Here is a 21,864-nt window from a genome sequence, read left to right on the forward strand (position 1 = left end):
GGTTAACACAGCATTGTAAATCAACTATACTTCAATGAAAAAAAAAGAGTTTCAAAAATCTTGAACAAATGAGACAAAAACTAAAAAGCAAAAATACGGACAATGTACCTAACCACTTGGTCTGACAAGACCCTTGCTCATGAACACATTATACATATGTGCACCCATCCACATGCACATAATAGGAGGGCAAATCCAAATGTCTGTTCTCTCTGGAATGTTCATGGTAAATCTAAGTGTAGGCAAAAGTGAAGACCTCCCTGGGATCTAAACAAATTTTAGGAAGCAGACTTTGCTTCCTACTTTAGCCAGTATTGCTCCTATATTTGCCTGAGCCCTCCACGACTGTCTGGACCCCAGAATTCATTCTTTATGTTCCTGGAGTTTATACCTTTGCCTGATCTTCTTATCCAACCTAACTTTATTTGTAATAGAAGCACCTCTATTTGGCCCCTTTACACCTCTATTTTTTTTAGGAAAAAGCATCCCCAAACAGTGGTAATTACAGGGTATTCAGAAGTTGGAAAGTAAGAAGAAATTAATCTATACACAAAAAGGAAATGCCTGTCACTCTCATATCTTTCTCTGAGGATCCTCCTAGCCTTCAAGGATGTTTTAAAGAAAGTCTTAATTCAAAGAACTGCAATCTTCACTCACAAGAATCAAATAAGCTACTTGGAGGTTGCTGTATGACTCTTAATCATTACTTATTTGAATCCTAAGTGCTCTGATGAGAGGTCGTTTTAAGAGCATGCTTGTGTCAACCTTTAAGAGGTTCCTGTCTGGGCATCCTGGATCATCCTGGTATTTAAATCCTGGGTTTACCAGGTGGTGAGGACTGGAGGTAGGTTTTTCCAGCCACTAGAGACAGGCACAGCCATGCGCATGACGGCATCCATCAAGGCCGCCTTTTCTTCAGATGTCTCACTTTCAGAATCACAGAATCTACCAAATAAAACATTAAGGCCACCATCAACCAGCTTCCCACTTCCCTTCCCCCAAAAAGGGGCACGCAAGAGCCCACAGAAACAGGCTGGACACACAGGCCCTGCTCACCTGGGAAGATGATTTCAGTCACTGTCTTCAGCTCCAATTCCTGCACTTAGAACACACATTATAATCTAGCTCCTAATCTAGCTGGATTCTGCTCCCGTTTAATTGACCAAGGCATCACCCCTTCCAAGCCGCCTCAATGAAACCAGTGTAGCCCACTGGATGGAATGCTAAGTGCAGCCGTGCCTCAGAAGGAAAGAGAGAGCACCACCACAGGAGGGAAGAAAGGAGGGCATAAGCAGAGACTGTACAAAATCAGAAACACATTTCTAGAACATGGTGGGCTTGGGGGAAGAGGAGAAAGAAATCAACAAAACGTCCCAATAATTTCACGGCAGAGCTAGAAGAGAGCATTTACAGCTATTCCAGGACACTCCCACAGAAAGCTTTTCCTGGATGCACAGACCTTCACAGCACTGACAACCCTCAGGTGACCGTGCTGGCTCATACATGTGGTCATGATGTCACAGCGTGAGAAGAACACAACAGAATGCCCAAGAGGCATCTGAACAGCACATAGCAAAAAAGAAAAAAAAAACAACAACGGCTGAACTCCCCTCCACAGAACCCCATTAAAAACCAAAGTGTGTCTATTACAAAGTCACATTTTCCATTTTTCTGCTTTATAAAGTCAGCAATGCTGGAGGGTAGGAATGAGTGCAAAAGGGGGGTGTGAGGCTCACGGATGTCCCTTCAGTGAGCAAAAGGAAGGGCTGGCTGCACACCTCCCTCCCATTTCGGACAAACACACACATGTCCAGATTCAGGCTGTGGTGACTAGGTCACTCCCAGTCTTATTCTATATCGAAATAACGTCTTCCTGAAACCACACAGAGACCACATGCCCACAGATCTCCTCCCCAACTGTGAACTATTCCCCCAGCATGGCCAGGGGATGAGATTCTGCCAGCAACAGGATGCCAAACCCTTCCACAGGAAAATAATTCACTTGCCACTATTTTTACTTGTATGATCCTCCCAGATAGGATTAGTTCCTTCTTTGAAGGATTCCTACTTGGAAGAAGTCACTGTGACCAGTCAGACTGCAGGGAGCTATCATGTTGCTGTCAAGCCTCCAGGACAGGAGGTATCAAAGGTATCAATCTGGTTGATATTCTGTTCAAAGTCCTGTGAGCGGGTGGGATGGCCTGGGGTTCTCCTGAAGTACCAGAAAGTGTAGTTGTACTGCAAGGGATGCTCTCAGATCCACGACAACAGCCTTCCTCTTGCTGCTGCTCTGACTCTTGTCCCGTTCCTATGCTTCCTTCTCACCATCTTTCTATGTGCTGTTTTCTTCATTCTGATCATGGTCCCCGCTGTCATCATCTTTCAAGGGCCTGGACTTGTTCACTTTCTTGCTGCTGTCGCCACCGCCTCACAGAGTGAGGCTATCGCTTTTACGTGATGATACTCAGGGCCACTTCATGGGTGCGTGAACTGTGCAGCAGGGCCCTGTGCTTGTTCAATGCTGTGTTGTCATCATCTTGAAACTCTTAATAATTTTTTGAATGAGGAAACCCACTCTTTCATTTTGTATTGGATCCCACAAATCATGTAACCGGTGCTGAAAATATTTCAAAGAGCTTCATGTCAAACCTCCCCATTCATTTGGCCATTCTTTTTACAGAACCTGATTTAGGGTCTTTTAACCATCCTTGTTGTTCTTCTCGAAATTTTGTTCTCACCACAGACTCTACACATGACCTAGTCAGTGAGGAGTACAGTGGTACCTCAAAGACTGTTGTTATAAACAAGATTGTATGTATATTTGCAGTAATAGAAAGCAGTTAGTGTTTACCATGTGACTGGCATTATGTTAAGGACATTACATGTGTTATCTTATGTAATCCTCACATCAACCCTTCTAATTAAGAGACAGATTTGTGCCCAGTTTGCAGATAAGACGACTATGGCTTAGAGAGGTTACATAACTTGCTGAGGACCATACAGTTACAGGCGGCAAAGAACTCGAACCCAGGTCTGACAGACTCTTTTACAGCAGCTGTACTAGGGCTTCTCCCTAGTTATTAGAGACACTCACTACTTAGGTGGCTAGAGGTGGCACACATTGAGCTAGTAACCAATTCCGATTGTACTGTCAACTAATTTTGATCTATGGTGATTCAGCTGCGAAGGTCTCTTTGGATGTTAACTGAGCTATTCCCACATGGACATTTCCTTTTCCAGGTTCATGCCCTCTGTTAGGTTCCTTCCACTAAGATGAGCCTCTGTATTAGTTTCCAACTGCTGCTGTAACAAATTATCATAAACTTAGTGGGCTTAAAACAATATAAATGTATTATCCTGTAGTTCTGGAGGTCAGAAGTCGGAAATGGGCCTCACAGGGCTAAGATGAAGGTGTCGGCAGAGATGCGTTTCTTCCGGCGGCTCTAGGGGAGAATCTGTTCCTTGCCTGTCCATCTTCTAGAGGCTGCCTGCGTTCCTTGGCTTGTGGCCACGTCACTCCGATCTCTGCTTCTGTCATCATGTCCCCTGCTCTGACCATGACCCTTCTGCCTCCCTCTTACAAGAACCCTGTGATTACATTGAGCACTTGGATAATCTACAATAATCTCCCGATGTTCAGGTCAGCAGGTTAGTAACCTTAATCCCACCTGCAATTTGTAATTCTCCCTTGCCACGTAACATAACATATTCGCAGGTTCAGGGGATGAAGACGTGGACATCTTTGGGTGTCCGTTATCCTGTCCACTGCAGCCTCCTGACACACCACACACACCTAGTTCCTCGTGTGACCTGGATTCCAGGGCCTCCCCCTTCCTATGGACCCTGCTCACCTTCCTACGGATGCATTCTGGTTCTTCTATGTTCAGCCAATAAACATTTATAGAGCACCTATTACATGCTAGGCATTTTGCTAGGGGCAGGAGAGACCAAGAAAAAAAGACATTGTCCCGGCCCGGAAGGTGCTCACGTTTTAGTGAAGCTGACAGAAAAATCATAAAAGACAAGAAAATATGGCAATTACTGGGATAAAAGGGAGCATAGGTGGTGAAGGGGCACTCAGGACTTGGGGTCTAGGGTGGGGAAGGATATGCAAAGATATACCTTACTGCTCCTATTCCTATCAAGACCCACAAAATCAAAACGGTAGGATTCATCATGAAAAATGATCTGTAATCTGGTCTCAGGCATCACTGAAGTGTCAGTGCCCAGTGATTCCAGGCACGGCTGGGCTGTTCAGAAGCCAAGAAGCAAAGGAGCACACAGATCTCCTTCTGTGCTCCTGAAGGCCTTGCTTCAGCCTGGGGTCAGTGGCAGCCAGCAGGAATTACTCATTACCAGGGTGAGGAGGACCCCTGCCAAGTGGAATAAGCTATTTACAGTCTTCAAGTGGGATGGGCTCAACCCGGGGAGGGTTGATACTCTCATTTCCCCAGGCTCAGCCTGATCTAAGAAATGGCTTATTTTGAAAGTTGAAAAGGGAAAAAAACTGTTAGATTAAATATACAAAGATGTAATTTAGTTCCTCTCTGCATCTCAAATGTGGAGTCTGAGGAAGGAGCCCGAACTCCTAAGCTTTCAATGATTTATGTTTGTTTTTAGATACTGTATCACAGCCCAGGACCTGGCATGTGCCTGGACTGACCTTTGTTCCTACCTGCTGGCCACTTTGTAACTGTTATCAGAAGAAATCCGGAAGCTGTCATGGGAGTCTGTATGTTCCTGCCCACTGACATTTCAGAGGAACCAGCTGGCTTTGTTTCCAGCTCTATACTGAACTCTGCTGTCTCCTTTCAGAAACACAAGCAGATGTGTGTGTGAGTGTGTGTGTCTGTGTATGTGTGTGTTTTCATTTTCCTGTTTAACCTGAATAGCTATGACAAACCAGAGTCACTTATTTTAAAAAATCTGTCTCTCTCTCACTCTCTCTCTCTCTCTCTCTCTCACACACACACACACACACGGAAATTTCCTTTCTAGTAGAACATAACCAAAATGCTACTTAGATGACACTGAATTCATGTTAAATCAGACGACTTTGTGAAATCACTAGTATTTGTACAGGGCTTTATAGTTGGCCAAAGGTGTTCTTAGCCGTTGAATTCTGCTCCTTATAAATCTTGTGAAACGCTGTCCTGGTTGGGGGTCCATTAAGCCTTAAGGACCTTTCAAATGCAGAGACCCTTCTGAGCACATTGACTGAATGGGGACTTCTTGTGTTTTACTCTGAATGAAATGTATCTGCCCTTCATCTACAAAGGACTAAAGCCAGGGATCAGCTGTACTCTCTGCTGTGTCCCATACCTGATATGTGGCCATCAGCCTTAGGCTGAATACCTCCTGCAAAAGGGGCATCACCTCCCAAGGCATCTTTGCTTGGTTCTGACAGATGGCCAGACAGAGACGTTAATAGATTCCCCTAGCACATTGACAAGAGGACCTCGAGAGGACACCTTCAAGGGGTTTGGTGTGGGCCCATTACAGGTTCTCTATATTGGAATCAGCCAACCAACTCATTCAGATCTTTTCTCCTGGATAATATGAATGACAGGGGGTCACACATAAACAATGCACAAGGCCTGCTCTTTATCCCAATACTTGAAGTACGAGTTACCCTGTGGCTAAAGAAGACATTGTCCTGCATCTTTACAATAAGCTTGCATTAGTGAGGGGAATATGGATGCTTCTCCTCCTTGAAACTTTAAAAAGTCAAATATAAAGTTCTAATTATTATGCTCATTCTGAAAGTGAGGACACCAAGTCTCAAAAAGATCAAGCGATCAACAAGGGCTCCTGGCTAGGAAGTAGCACAGCTAGCTTCTGTAACTTCGGCTACAGATTTTAGTTAATTAAAAACACACGCACACACACCCCCATCAAAAATCTAAGTGAGGCACTTCCCTGGTGGCCCAGTGGTTAAGAATCCACCTTCCAATGCAGGGGACACGGGTTTGATCCCTGGTGGGGCAACTAAGATCCCACATGCCACGGGGCAACTAAGCCCGCGCACCACAACTACTGAGCATGCGAGCCACAACTAGAGAGCCCACGTACCACAAATACAGAGCCTACAGAGCCCACGGGCTCTGGAGCCCACACGCCGCAACGAAAGATCCCGCGTGCCACAACTAAGACCCGATGCAGCCAAAAATAAAATTAAATAAATAAATAAATATATTTTTTAAATCTAAGTGAAAATTTTAAAAAATTAATTAAACCTAAACTTAAAAATTTTTTCATTTAATGTATGGACTTTAGATAATAAACCAAAACAAAAATTTGTTTTGGTTTATTATCTAAAGTCCATACATTAAATGAAAAAAATTTTAAGTTTAGGTTTAATTAATTTTTTAAAATTTTCACTTAGATTTTAAAATATATTTATTTATTTATTTTATTTTATGAGGTGGATGGAGTTAGAGTCTGTCATACAGAGTGAAGTAAGTCAGAAAGAGAAAAACAAATACAGTATGCTAACACATATATATGGAATCTAAGGAAAAAAAAAAAAAGGCCATGAAGAACCTAGTGGCAAGATGGGAATAAAGACACAGACCTACTAGAGAATGGACTTGAGGATATGGGGAGGGGGAAGGGTAAGATGTGACAAAGTGAGAGAGTGGCATGGACATATATACACTACCAAACGTAAAATAGATAGCTAGTGGGAAGCAACCACATAGCACAGGGAGATCAGCTTGGTGCTTTGTGACCACCTGGAGGGGTGGGATAGGGAGGGTGGGAGGGAGGGAGACGCAAGAGGGAAGAGATATGGGAACATATGTATATGTATAACTGATTCACTTTGTTATAAAGCAGAAACTAACACACCACTGTAAAGCAATTATACTCCAATAAAGATGTTAAAAAAAAAAAATCTATATCATGACTTGGATGAATCTCCAGGGAATTATGCTGAGTAGAAAAAAGCCATTTCCAAAAGGTTACATACAATATGATTCTAATCACAGAACATATCTGAAATGACAACATTTTAGAAGGGAGGCTAGATTAGAGATAGAACGGGGTAGGGGTCAGCAGGCTTCAACTCTGAGCTGGATGGTGTGGAGATTGCAGCCTCTGCCCATTGGCCAAGCGCAGAGTGAGTTTTAGGTCAGATGATCTTCCCTGAGCCAATCCACAGGAAAGCCTTGGCTTCCAGGGCAATTTCTCAGTTTACTGCCCACCCTAGAGAAACCAAGTAAAGTTGTAAGTTTTTCAAATGGTTAGCGTGACATGAAGATTAATACACAGGCACTTGCCTGGGGAAAAAGAACATTTATGGCAGCTTAGTGCTGCAGACTCAACTGGACTTCCCAAGTGATGGCGAACATTGATGACAACCTGTAAACCATCGCATCTGCTCTGTAGAAAGTCAGGGTGACCAGATGGCATGGGATGTGAAGCCTGAAAAAGAGCAGTCCCTGCTTGGTCTAGTGAAGTTCGTTCTGAGCCGGTGCCTGTTCTTAGTTAATGGGCCAATGGCAAGGGCAGAGACATACAAGAAGTTTGGGGCACAGTGTGAGAGAGGAGTAAAGGGAGAAGGGGCAAGAGTGCAAAGGCAGGATTCCCAGCTTGAATGAACTGTGTCCGGGCTCTGCCCTAGAGACCGTGAGGCTCTGAGCCAGTCTCTGAGTCCCTCGGAGTTTCTGATTCCCTATTTGCAAAACAGAGCAATGAACCCCTGCCTGGCCTCTATTACCAGGTTGGTGGGAGGAACAAATGGAATAATGTAAGTAAAAAGCATTTTGTGAACACTTACATTCCATGCAAATGCAAAGATTAGTAATGTGATTTGTCAAGATTCTTACTGGTGGTCTCTAGATTTCTGGACCTGTGATTTGGCAAGTAAGTTAATTCACTCTGAAGGCTGGTGGGTCCATGGCCCTCAAGTGAGCATCACTAATGATCAGGTCTTGACAGCAGCCATTGCACTCACCATGGATTTATGTATGGGGTCCTACAATTGGAGAAGGAAGCATGACGGGCCACATCTGAGCTGAGCTCTAATACCTTCAGCTGGCTCCTTACTTTGCTTCTAAGGCTGATCCTTGGCTCAAAGATATGCATATAGGAAGCCTTTACCATTGAGTGAATGCTCATCTAATTTCGTGAGGGTTTTCTCTTGTTTCCTCTTAGGTAATTTGGTAAGTCAGTAAGTCTGGTAATGCTGCACAGAAGAGGGGACACCGTCATGGTGGATGGCAGTCTAGTCAGACCCTCTGGGAGGGAGGCAGTTAGGGTTGAGTTAAAAATCTTCTCTGAGAAGTGGCATAGTACGGCAGAAAGCATGTAGGCTCTGGGCTCAGGGAGCTATGTGAGTGACCTAGCTTTATCCTCTCTGAGCCACGGTTTCCTCCCCTGTCAAATGGTTAATGGCAACAGTGCTCTCCTCATAGGAATTGTCCTGAGGACTAAATGAGATAAACGGATATGGAACGGCAGGCAGGGAGTAGAAACACAATAACTTGGATCCTTTCCTCCTTCAGAGGACAGGACGAAGATATCATAACTCCTTTAAAATATCTTCCTGTGCATGTTTTTCAGAGAGAATGAGAGTTGGAGCCTTGAATTGCTAAGCCTGTCCTCTTTGTAGTCAAACAGAGTCCTATCCATGCTCTACTAATTACAAGCTATGTGATCTTAAGCATGTTAGTTAATCTCTCCTAATCTCTGTCTCCTCAAGTATAACATAGAGTTTCATAATACCTATGAATACGGTTGCTTTGAAAGTTAAATAGAAGTATATGTAAGGTGGCTAGGACAGTGTCTTACACACAGTCCAAATGCAATAAATAGCTGTTCTTATCATAACTGTCTTGGGTGTGGCAGAAGTGCCCAAAGAAATGGAGGACAGAGTGTCTACAGACATCACCATTACTTTTCATAATCATCCGTAATCCTTGGTTCCATCTGTGCAATACTTTCTGCCCCCTTGCGTTCGACAGTAGTTCACACTCAAGGACTTCGTGGGTGTGAAGGAGTCAACAGGGTGGTGCAGCTGCCAAAACACAATGGATGTCACCCCGACAGCACACCTGGAGCACTGGAGGACACAAACTGTATGTGAACAAGCTGGAGAGCGTGCCAGCAGGATGGGAAAATGGCTGGAAAGATGCCAGGCGGAAGGTCTGAGGAACTGGGACAAGAGCAACCCAAGGAGGAGTACAGATAGACCTGTATCTGAAGGGCTGACCGTGAAAGGATGATTTCATTTATTCTGTCATTCCCTGGACAGCAGAACGCAGACCAATGGGGAGAAGTTACCTGAAGATACATTTCGGCTCAGTACGAAGAATTTTCTGACAGTGCAGACATCCAATAACAATGCTCCTGTACATCAGTGGAATAGGCTGTCCCGTGAAGGAGGACCTGAGTCCACAATCTGGCATCTGGGTGGAGAGGTGGGGAGGCTGGCCTAGACAGCTCTCAGGCCCTTCACAGCTCTGAAATGCTATCTCATGAGAAGCCCACGACTGCTTCAACAGAAGCTATCTTGTGTTAGCGAGTCATTCATATAAAGCTTGTCCTCCACTCTGTTATAAAACCTGGGGGCACCACAACAAGATAGAAGAAAAAGACATCTTATTTACCTTAATACTTGCTATCGTTACTACTGCAGATGAGAGGCCCAATATATGTATTTAACAAATACACACTGCTTATCTGCTCTAAGGAGGGTATCTAAAGTGCCAAACCAACCTCTTCTTTTGTGTGTTAAAATTTTCATTCCAGCAATGTAGCAGAGAAAGGAAGCCATTATCACTAACATTTCAAAACTGATTTTGAAGTAAAAAGGAGTAACTGCTTCCAATTTAAGCACATTATTTAATACCACAAACCTCAGTTTGTGATGATAGTGATATTTACCTATAGTGACGGTTAATTCATTCATTCGACAAATATTTGAGCACCTATTATGTACCAGACCGGGTTCTACTTGCTGGGGACTTCTATCATTGAGCTAAAAAGACACACAGCCCTCATGGAGCTTACATTCTAGTGGGGGAGAGGTAGTAATAAATACAGTTAAGTAAACTGAAGTATGCTAGTGTGAACAGACTATGTAAAAGTGCTATAAGAAATAAAGCAGGGACTTCCCTGGTGGCGCAGTGGTTGGGAATCCTCCTGCCAATGCAGGGGACATGGGTTCGAGCCCTGGTCCAGGAAGATCCCACGTGCCACGGAGCGGCTGGGCCCGTGCGCCACAACTACTGACCCCGAGTGCCACAACTACTGAAGCCCTTGCACCTAGAGCCCACACTCTGCAACAAGAGAAGCCACCGAAATGAGAAGCCTGTGCACCACATCGAAGAGTAGCCCCCGCTCACTGCAACTAGAGAAAGCCCGCGTGCAGCAACGAAGACCCAACACAGCCAAAAATAAATAAATAAATAAATTTATAAAAAAAAAAAAAAAAAAAAAAAAAGAAATAAAGCAGAAAGACTTCCCTGGCAGTCCAGTGGTTAGGACTCTGTGCTTCCAATGCAGGGTTCGATCCCTGGTCAGGGAATTAAGATCCCGCAAGCAGCGAGGCACAGGGGAAGAAAAAAAAAGTTATTAAAAAAAAAAAACACATTGTTAATCAATTATACTCCAATATAAAATAAAATTTTTTTAAAAAATAAAAATTTTGTTAAGGTTTAAAAAAAAAGAAAAGAAAGCAGAAATAGGGATAAGGAGAAGGTGGTGGTTTCTGTGAAGAGATGAAGTTAAGAGAATGCAGGTAAAAATTACTGCATGGACAGGTTATGTAGAAAGTCTTCAATCAATGCTAGCTATTATTACCATGGGGACTTCTGAGTTTGCAGGACCTACAATTATATATGCACCATTCCACTCCTGAATTATTCAATAGGTGGTGTGTATTCAAAATCAAAACCAAAAGGAAGCGGGCCCTGATACTGTTTTCAGGTAGAAGGAATCAATGAAAATGTCATGACTTTGGAGTTCTGGCATTGTCTCACTTGTGCAAGGATGTTGATATGAATCTGCAGGAAATACAGAAATGCAGAAGCTGAGGACTGAACCAAATTACATCAGGTAAGTGACCTAATTTTTCTAAGCCTTAGTTCCCCTGTGCCCCCATTTGACCAGGGCTGTTGGGACACTTAGTATGTAAACACTAAGTAAATACATACGGAAAATATAATACATATGTAAAATACTGGGCACACAGCAGGTACAGTTAGCTTACATTATTATCATTGTCCAAACAAAGTCATCTGAATTTTCAGAGATTTTCAGTGTGTTCAGAAGGAAAAAAACAAGGCAGTATTCCTCAGGAGGGAACATTCCACAATCATGTGTTGCTAGGAGTTGGACGAAGGTCACTTGTTATGAGAACAAACCAGGAAAACATAAGGAAGCATTCAACTGATTAAATGCTCAGTCCAGTGCTCAGCCTTGCTAACTCCTTGGCTGCAGTCTTCAGAATTCCAGAAGATGCAAACAAAGACACAATGATTCACTCAAAACAGTTCTTCGTACAAATCTTAGGATTCAGCCAAAAAGCAGTCCAGCAGGATTTATGAAGTGTGTTTCCCTCTACAGAGCCTGCATGTCAAGGACATCCACAGGCTCCCTTTAATGGAGCCCTAGTTTTCCAAAGACCTCTGTAGCATCCTCTCTGCTCTTACCACTCTGACTGAGAGTCTTGGGAAATGAGAATTTAATTTGTTCTGTGTTGAACTTTTTCTCATGGGGCAACTTTACAAAGGAGCTCTTTCTGCTTTCCCAGAGGGGGAAAGCATCCCCATCAGTCCCACTTCCTCAAGTTCTGAAGTAAATGAAAGCTTTGGAATATTTATTGGCATTAGTGCCTTTTCCACTAGTTATTCCCAAGACAAGGGCAGCTGTCCCGCATTGGCTCTAGATAACACAGTAACCCCTTCTCTGCTGTTAGGGGGCTTGCATCCAGCAATCTGCCTCTTCCAGGGGTATCTATGACAACCTGGCACTTCAAAAGGACTACGGAGGCCTCAAGGGACAAAGGTGTTGGCCTTGCTGGGTCTAAGTCAGTGCTTCTCAAACTATCTGTGGAGAAGAACCAGTTTGTTCTTACTTCTAGTCCATCATGGACCGATACTTTTATAAAATACGATGAAAATGAATTGCTAGAAAAGTATTTATTAAAGACATAAAATGCAAGTCAATGTTTTTATTCCTAGAGTCAACAGACATAAAATTACTCTGTCAAACTGCTATAAAAACTTTAAATGTTTACTCACCAGCTTCTGTATCTGTTCTAGCCACAGCTTACAGCACTAAGTCACTGTTCAGCCATTAACATTTACTTGAAACAAAACACAAAGCCAAACAACCCCCTTTTCCTATGAAATAAGATGATGTATTTAGTGCAGCGGCTGGCACATAGTAATTACTCACTGAGTATCAGCTATTACTATTGCTAGTCTCTCTGGGCTGGTGAGAAGAAGGGGAAACATTAACCAAGAGACTGAGATGCAGGTCTGAGTTGCTACTCTCTTCCTACCGACCGTGGACGAGTGTCTTCACCGTTCTGGGCTTTAGTTTCCAAAATTTGCAATACATAGTGAGATGATCTAGATCAATAACTTATGAACTGAACTGAAACCCAAAGTGAAAAAAAAAAAACATTTGTGTCCCAGTACACACTCACAAACATACACTCAAGGGGGCAACTGCGAAGTTTCAGGAAGTAATATTACCTTACCACATGCTATGCACTCTGATATTTTCTATCTTGTTTTATTTTTTTAAGTGCTGGTCAAGACATATTTAATCGATTTCAAACCCACAGTGTGAAAAATGCTGGAGCAAATGAGCTCTTGGGTTCCCATTCTCCATAGTACATTGATGGGGCTAATGGCTAGGAAGTAGGTCCCTGTCAGTCATCCACAATCTGGTGTCTAGTAAAGACTGACATTGTTTTTTGTTTTTAATTGTTATTGGAGTATAGTTGATTTACAATGTTGTGTTAGTTTCCGGTGTACAGCAAAGTGAATCAGTTATTCATATACATATATCCACTCTTTTTTAAGGTTCTTTTCCCGTATAGGTCATTACAGAGTATTGAGTAGAGTTCCCTGTGCTATATACAGCAGGTTCTTAGGACTGACATTGTTAAAGCCAGGCGCATCTACAAGTTTCTGTTTTTGTTTTTTAAGCCACCTAGTTCTGCACTGAGATATTCTTAATGAGTCTATTAGTGACAAAGAAGAACGGTCAAAGATGTGGAATTCAAACCACTGGATGATTACCTACAGGTAACACTGAATAACTCCCATCTAGCCTCATGCACGGTGCCTTCAGGCAAATGTGCTAGGAGTTGGGTTACGGGGAAATGTCCTTACTGGTTTCTGCTTTCTCACTAAATTGCCTAAATTGCCTTCTGCTTTCTGGACAGGGGAGAGGGGACAGTAGTGGGAGGTAACAGGCTGCTGGAAGTGTTAGGATTGAACTGGCATTTCAACTCCTTCACATGTTAGAAGCAGCGGGTGAGGGAACTTAACTAGGGAAAGACACACGGACATGCAAACTTCTATCTGAAGGGATATATTTTTTTAATTAATTAATTTTTTTTATTTATTTATTTTTGGCTGCGTTGGGTTTTCGTTGCTGCGCGCATGCTTTCCCTAGTTGTGGCGAGCGGGGGCTACTCTTGGCTGCGGTGCGCAGGCTTCTCATTGCGGTGGCTTCTCTTGTTGCTGAGCATGGGCTCTAGGAGCGCAGGCTTCAGTAGTTGTGGCTCGCGGGCTCTAGAGCGCAGGCTCAGTAGTTGTGGCACACGGACTTAGCTGCTCCACGAGACGCGGGATCTTCCCCGACCAGGGCTCGAACCCGTGTCCCCTGCATTGGCAGGCGGATTCTTAACCACTGCGTCACCAGGGAAGCCCCTGAAGGGATGTTTTATAGTCCTTTCATCCTTTTAACGAATACTTTTAACTGTTTTGATTTTCAACTCAGTGAAGAGTAAAACATGAAACTATTTTATGTCCAGTAGCTTCTACTTTTGTGCTCCCTTTTCCTCTTGAGTAGTAAGGGCCTCAAATTGACCTCTAATCAAGTCGAGTTGCCAAGCGTTTCACTTTGATGAGGATTTTAATCCCATCTTCATTACAAAGCTCTGTACTTCTCTCCAGCTGAGGCCAGGCCTGAGGCTCCAGGGGCTGGGGTGGAGGAGTGAGGTGGTCTCTCCCACCCCTGCCTCTCCTCTTCTCCCTGAGCTTACTACTTTCTTGGTTGGCTCCTTTCATGACCACCGACAGTGAGTCTGAGAGCTGGTTCTGCTGAAATGACATCTTTCAAAAAAGCTCTGCATTAAACGGGGCTCCCCTCTTCATCAGTTCCAAAGAGGGGTCCCACGTGAGCCATCCCACCTTGGTGGGGGTGTTTTCTGGCTGGCCAGAGGCTTGTCCTTTGGGATACCATCCCTGGCTCACTCCTGGGATCCACTCACGGGTTGTGGCAGCTGCTCTCCCGTGAGGCATTAGCCAGAAGGCTTAAGTCCGAAGCCACCTTCTATAGATTCACTTCCATTGACCATAGTGTCCAAGAAACTCACATCCTGGTCCCACCCAATTCGCCATCTCTCCTTTCCTCCCTCTCCCCACTCCTTCTCTTAGCTTTGCAGAGTCTGGGCGTGGGGAGCTCCTTCTGGGATAGCTAGCGGCTCACCAAGTTTCAGACAAAAGGTGAGCTTCAAGTGGAACGCTGCTCTCTGAGGAAGGTTCTCTCCCACTCCCAGCCCTCTTTTACCGGGATGGGTGTAAGCGATAAGGGTCATCTGAGAGTTGGTTCTGCTGAATGGCACCTTTTGAAAAAGCTTTGCAGGAAAATGCTGGCCACAGAGCTGAAGTTCTCTGAGCATAGAAGAGTGGGGATTTTAAACACCTTTTAAGCTGTGGCCTCTTCTCACCCGTTCTTAGAAAACAGGAAAGACTCCACTCAGCATCTCATACCACGTTAGATTTCTACTGTGAGCCACATGGCAGATTCTGTGCCAGGCACTGTGAACATAGCAATGGATAGAGCCATGGTTCCTGCCCTCAAGGAACTCACAATCTAATGAGACATTAAACACACACACACCCCAAACACGTACATTTACGTAGTTCAGCTGTGGTAAGTACATTGAAAGAAAAGCACAGAGTGCCATGGGACTGGACACAGTTGAGACTGTCAGGAAAGGGTTCTCTGAGGAATTAATATTTAATCAGAGACTGAAGGATAAGAGAAGTGAATGATAAGGATGTCTCAGGCAGAAGGAAATGCACCGGAGGTGGAAAGAAGCTTGATTCCCTGGACAAAGGATGGGCCGGTCAACTGGGTACGAGACATGGGGACAAGAGAGGTGGGTGGGAACCAATTTAAATATAAGGAACTCCAGCTGAGAATGTTCCAGGCACACATACTCATACCTGGCATTCCCTTCCAATGGGAATCTTCACAATCATGGAGCATGTTAAGGACAGTAGTCTTAATCCCAAGAGGATCAAAGAAGCCATCAGAGGGTTTTAAAATAAAATTGTGCCATGATCAGATTTTCATTTTAAAAAGGCAATTATAGGGAATCCCCTGGCAATCCAGTGGTTAGGACTCCACACTTTCACTGCTGAGGGCCCAGGTTCAATCAGTGGTCAGGGAACTAAGATCCCACAAGCCACTTGGTGTGGCCAAAAAAACAAAAAATAAAAAGGCAGCTATAGTGTACAGCCAAGAAGGCAGAAAGCAGCCATGGTGGACGGGGGAAGGTGTCGTGTAAGTTTCAAAGCACTGTGACATATGCTGGGTCTAATTCCTTTTCAAAGCCTCATCTACTAATGTACATTCAAAAGCAAAGCACAGGCTTCCCTGGTGGCGCAGTGGTTAAGAATCTGCCTGCCAATGCAGAGGTCACGGGTTCGAGCCCTGGTCTGGGAAGATCCCACATGCTGCGGAGCAACTAAGCCCGTTGAGCCACAACTACTGAGCCTGCGCGTGTAGAGCCTGTGCTCCACAACAAGAGAAGCCACGACAATGAGAAGCCCGCGCACCGCGATGAAGAGTAGCCCCCGCTCGCCGCAACTAGAGAAAGCCTGCGCACAGAAACGAAGACCCAACACAGCCAAAAATAAATTAATTAAAAAAAAAAGCAAAGCAGAATTAATTTACATTAACTTAATTTCTCATACTTTTTCTGTTCTAGACTTCTCCCCTTGCTCTACCACTTACTAGCTATGTCTTGAAGACTCTGTGAGCTTCCTCAGGTTCTTCAGTTATGAAATGTGGAGAACGCTTCTTCGTCAAAGATTTGAATTAGGATGAAACAAGAGTCTTGGTACACGTGCACTCAACAAATACTAACTCATCTCAAGCAAATAATCCTGACAACTTAAAAAAAAAGGGTGGGGGGGGGAGGAAGGAAGTCCTCTTCTAGCTACTAGACCCAATTATGTACACAAAATTCTACATACATAAATTATGCAAGACTGCCCAAAATGCATTTACTAAAGCGTGGCAAATTTTATGGTATTAGAATAGTATTAGAATAATTTTACAGAAATCAGTGAATGATAATAAAGCCGGGAAGATTTATGTCTAGGCATAATTCTACACATTATGCTGGTAGACATTTTAATTAGAAGCCCATGCTGCCCTCCCCATAAAAAAGGGTGTCTAGATTCTCAATGACATAGCGTCCCAGAATTCTAGTCTATCAATATAACTTTTGAGAATGTCTGCCTTCCCAGAGGATCTAAAGCTCTATACTAAAAATATTATAGTACCTGGAAAGGCGTCAGCAATGTACCCCTGCATCACAATCTGATGCCAATGACAGACACTGAGAGTTGACCACAGGTAGACGTGGAAAGGTGGTTATATATCCTTTCTGTGGAACCCAGATGTGGCCTCAAGAGTCTTCTCTGCAAATTGCTCTAGGCAGCTACCCCCACTGACCCTAAGATATCCCTGGTCCAAAGATACTCATTTTCAAGTGAAAAAAAAAAAAAAATCAAGCAATTGCAGTCTGAACAGTATGTCTGGAATTTCATTTACAAAGACAGTGGCAAAAAAATGAAAATGAATTTCCCACTACATTGGAACTGTCCTCTATGTCTTCCCACTTTTTAACAGAACTATCCATCTCCTCATAATCTCAGGAAAAATAAAAGTATAGTAATAGTCCAAATGCATAAAGCAAGATATCATCAGCTTACTTTACTCCATGTCAATTATGTGAATTGTTTCAACATCTATTACATTAGGGGCACACATTACAACACAAAACCCTTTCAACCAATTTAAATATAAGGAGCTCCAGCTGAGAATATTCCAGTCACACCCTCTGGTACCTGGCATTCCTTTCCAATGGGAATCTTCATAATCATGGTTTGGATATAGAAGAAAAAAACAAAGTGGTCTTTTGGTGCCTCCCTTACTCTTGTTCATGCTTAATGAAGAACTTGTGTAATAAAAGATTAACAGGTAATGGTGAAAATGAACTGTTTGGCGAGGATAATTGTGAATATGAATGTAGAGTTTTAAGGAAGCCACTTTTAGGGGAAAAAATCCTCTACATGAAGCACAGAAACACAAGAATCTTCTTGTCTCAGAAAGCAATTGATTTGGAAGAAAAGTCAGTTTAATAATGGTACAGACAAATTCGTGGCATATTTATAGTTGGTTGGTTATTCAGGGAAGCTCAGAACGTACAAGGCATAGCAAAATATTTGAAACTGGCACGGCAGGGATCAGAGCTCGCTTTCTGCTCCAACTCTGTGTGATATGATCAAGGTAGAATACTGCATGGGATCTGGTGGGGGCCATTCCTACCACCAAAATCTGATTTCCAGAGCATGAGCCCAAGTGAGAGCTTTGTGATAAAGGAGATACAATCCACAAATGATGCCTTTTACTCAGGGCTAATAAAACATGCGATCCCTTAGAGAAGGTTACTGTTGTCTCTTTCTTGTCTCTATGCTTTTACTTCTCTTATTTTCAAATTTAAACATATAATAACAAATAGAAAAAAAAATCTTTCATGATGAAGAGCAAGCTACTCAGGGCTAATAAAACATGCAATCCCTTAGAGAAGGTTATTGCTGTCTATTTCTAGTCTCTATGCTTTTACTTATTTTCAAATTTAAACATATAATAACAAATAGAAAAAAAATCTTTCGTGATGAAGAGCAAGCTATAGAATACTCCTTTTAATGAGGCTGGGAATAGTTGAGTGACAAGTCCAGTTAGGATGTTTTATTAAAAGTTTATTTTAAAATATTAAAAGTTATTTTAAAATCTTTTCAGACATTGTATTTCTACATTTTAAGAAATAATATGCCACTTGAATGTTGCTTTGGTCATCAAAATGGTCATATATACACATACATACACACACACACACACACACATATATATTATGCATACGATACAAACTACACACACACACACAAAATTTCATCTTTACCACTACTCCCAAGAGGCAGGCAAATGAGGTAACTAGAGCACGGAAAGGTCCACTGAGTTGCCCAATTTCACCAGAAAAGGCATAAAGCCAGCATTAGATGCCCCATCATCTGCCTTCCTGTTGAGGCCTTTTCTTCACTCTACTTTTAGTACTTTCATTGTTATTATACTTAGTTTTCTGTATATTTTACAAAATTTTAAAGCTATGCTATGTGAGAAACCCTGGACATATGTCTAACAGTCTACAGATTAGAGAACTTTAAATGCATAAAGACATGGGAATTACATTTTAATTGCTTATTTGAAACAGCAATTATCTTCACACTGAAGACCGCCTAAAGAAGAGAGCAATCAACTTAATCCTGCAACAGTGCTATTACTTTGCCTTTTTTTTTTTTTTTTTTGGTTGTGGTGGTGGTAAAATAGACATAAAATTTACCATTTTAGCCATTTTTAAGTATACGGTTCTGTAGTATTAAGTACATTCACGTTGTGCAACCATCACCATCCATCTCCAGAATTTTTTCATCTTCCCAGTAACTCTGTTAAACGTGAATTTCCCATTTCCCCCTTCCTGCAGTGCTGGGCAACCACCATTCCTCTGGCTCTATGACTCTGACCGCTGTAGGAATCTCATATAAGACAACTCATACACTGCTTTGTGCCTGGCTCGTTTCACTTAGCTACCGTCAAGGTTCATCCATGTTGTAACACGTGTCAGAATTTTCTCCCTTAATAATGCTGAATAATATTCTGTTGTATGTATAAACACTTTATCCACATTCATCGACGGACACCTGGGTCGCTTCTACCTTTTGGCTATCGTGAATGATGCCGCTGTGAACACGGGTGCAAAAATACCTGCCTCCATTCACTTAGGTGTATAACCAGAAGTGGAAATGCTGGATCATGTGATATTCCTATGTTTAATCCCAGTCTTCCCATTCTCACATACCTAAACTGAAGAATACACCAACCAAACATACATCGTGTGTATGTGTGTTTTAAACAAAGCAGTTGAAAAACCTCATCAGATTTTGCTTGCATTCACTTCTCACTTAACCCACTGGAAACCCCTTACATCTATGAACTGCCCCAAAGTGCCAAGGACCTCCAGGCCTAGGCAGGCCCCAGACTGAGCCCAGGCTTTCCTGTTGACAAGAAATGGGACCCAGTATGGCTGTCTGCAGATATGCAGGAGTGACTCCAAACTACACCCAACACTCAGCTCTGCAATAGCCCATGGGCTCGGGTGTGGACTTGGGGTCAAGATCCAGTAAGTATAAAAACTGAATTTTTATAAAACTAGTAATGGCAAAACAGGAAGATCAAGGTAGGTGGTGAAATCCTCACCAAGGCCAATGATTGCACAACACATCACTCCCTGAAGCACTTTTTTTCTACCTGCTTTAACACTAAAAGTTAGGAGTGTATCAAGTTGAGAATTCACCAATCCCAGAACTTTCCTTTCTTAGAAGTTCTTCCAGGGTTTCTGTCAGAAATTCCTTTTCTGTTTAAGGGAGTAGGAAACTCCAAGGAATTTCAGAACTGGTAATCTAATACACACCTGGGCGGGGCCATCCCCCCCTGTAACTAATCAAAACCATAGTCAGCCTGCAGTTTGGAGAAATCCTGAGTTATGCAGACATGTGAAGGTCCTGGGCCATAACGTGGTCAATGCTATGTGGAAAGCAATTCAGGGCCAACCAGGTGTGGCTCAAGGGGTTCTTCCAGCAACGGCCCCGTTGGGGTCGAGAAGGGGAGGGAAGAGGTCAGAGGACTGTGTAAACCAACAAAGGAGCACGATGAGCGGGGAGAACAAATCTCTCTGGACAGGAGGCGACACTTTGCCTCCCTACTCATTTCCGGTTCCCTTTCTTCCATACTCTGTCCCAGTGAAGGACTTGATAATAAAATGGGCTTAAGGCCTTAACTGGGCTGTGCTGAGTAGTGAGTAAGGTCTCTGTTCATTAAAGGGTCACACGTGGAATTTTTCCTTCCCTGGCTCTTCTTGCCCTGTGGTAGCAGGTCCTGACCTCAGCAGGCTCTGTTTTCTCTTTGCCCACGGCTTTGGGTTCCTAAACCAGTTCCTATCGATGGGGTGGGAAGGTCCCCAGGTACAGACATGAGCCTGGGAAGAGGTTAAGAGGTCTCTGTTTAGGGCACTGAGGCTGAACTACATGAAATTACCTGAGCCTTGCAACGGGCTGTGATGTAACACATAATCAGGTCATGCATTCTGACCCTTGTTTGCTGCTGTTCCATGTGTATAGCTTCCTCGGGAGTCTTGAGGGAGGAGGGATGTGGGAAACCCTGGGTTCTATAATAACCCCTGCCCTAACCCCAGAAGTACTCTCAAGGATGCAGGCTGAAGATGTGTGCTCTGTTAAATTTCCTGGTCTTTTATGCACACCCAATGCTGGGCTGGTATTTTTATAGCTTCATATCTCTGAAAGCGACTTGTTCTAGATGTCACTGCAGAGTAGTCCTTAATTATTTGATACAAGTAAAATTATTTACATTTTACTTTCATGTAAAGGTGACAGCAGCAATAACATGGGCATTCAACAAGTTCTGAATTAGACTAGATTCTAAATTTTGTTACGGAAAGAAACATGACATGTCTCTATCCACTCTTAAACACAAAGATTTAATTTTATTCGTGCAATAATATGAATACTGTTCAACATGTAGGGCTTTTTTCTCCGTTTAAGTTGAATTTCATTCTGAACATCTAATATTGACAAGCATCAAGCTATTTTAATCAGGTTACTTTTTACGTTTATAAAAGTGGCACAAATGTCTCTGAATACCACTCCAGAGATACTAATCCACACTTCCCACTTATCCCAAATCAGTCTCTTAAAAGTCCCAAAAGATCTTAATAACATGTCTGCTCAGTACAACAAGGCAAACAACTACCCAACTCCTCTTTAGTCTCATATCACAAAACAGGGCAAAGACAGATGGAATAACATTCCCTGTGCTCTAGGGAAAGCACGATACAGGAACAGGGTAAGAGGGGTTTCTGGGTCCCTGCCACTGTTTCACATGCCTCTTTCATCTTCTGTCTTCCTTCCCAGGCACGACAGAGCTCCTCTGATGGAAGGCAAGATGGCTGCCATCCTTCAGTTATCACAGTACTGTACCTTTAGAATGGACAGCATCAGCACTGTGATAACTGAGCCAGGGCAGCCTGTCAGTCACTGTGTCGGCTGGCAGCATCCTTTCCGGGTGGCTGCGTGACTCCCTCTGAAGGCTCCCCAGGAAGTGGAAGACTAAAAGATCCCCTTCTGGTTCCAGATGTGGGGAAGCAGAAGAAAAAGTAGGGTCACAGCCCAACAATTAGTGAGGCTGAAATAGTAAAAGGCCTGGTTGAATTATATTAAGACAAAAGATGAACACATGATTTATACA

General features: G+C 43.1%; 1 protein-coding gene and 1 pseudogene across 1 annotated transcript in view; both read right to left on the bottom strand.

Moving 5' to 3' along the window:
• JAK1 (Janus kinase 1) overlaps positions 1–21,864 on the bottom strand; it is a 232,790-nt gene that overhangs the window by 206,817 nt on the left and 4,109 nt on the right. The window lies entirely within an intron of this gene.
• The window catches only part of LOC137760588 (eukaryotic translation initiation factor 4E type 2 pseudogene), a 28,092-nt pseudogene continuing 8,044 nt past the window's right edge, over positions 1,817–21,864 (bottom strand).

Source organism: Eschrichtius robustus, chromosome 3, assembly GCF_028021215.1.
Source record: "Eschrichtius robustus isolate mEscRob2 chromosome 3, mEscRob2.pri, whole genome shotgun sequence".
NCBI lineage: Eukaryota > Metazoa > Chordata > Mammalia > Artiodactyla > Eschrichtiidae > Eschrichtius > Eschrichtius robustus.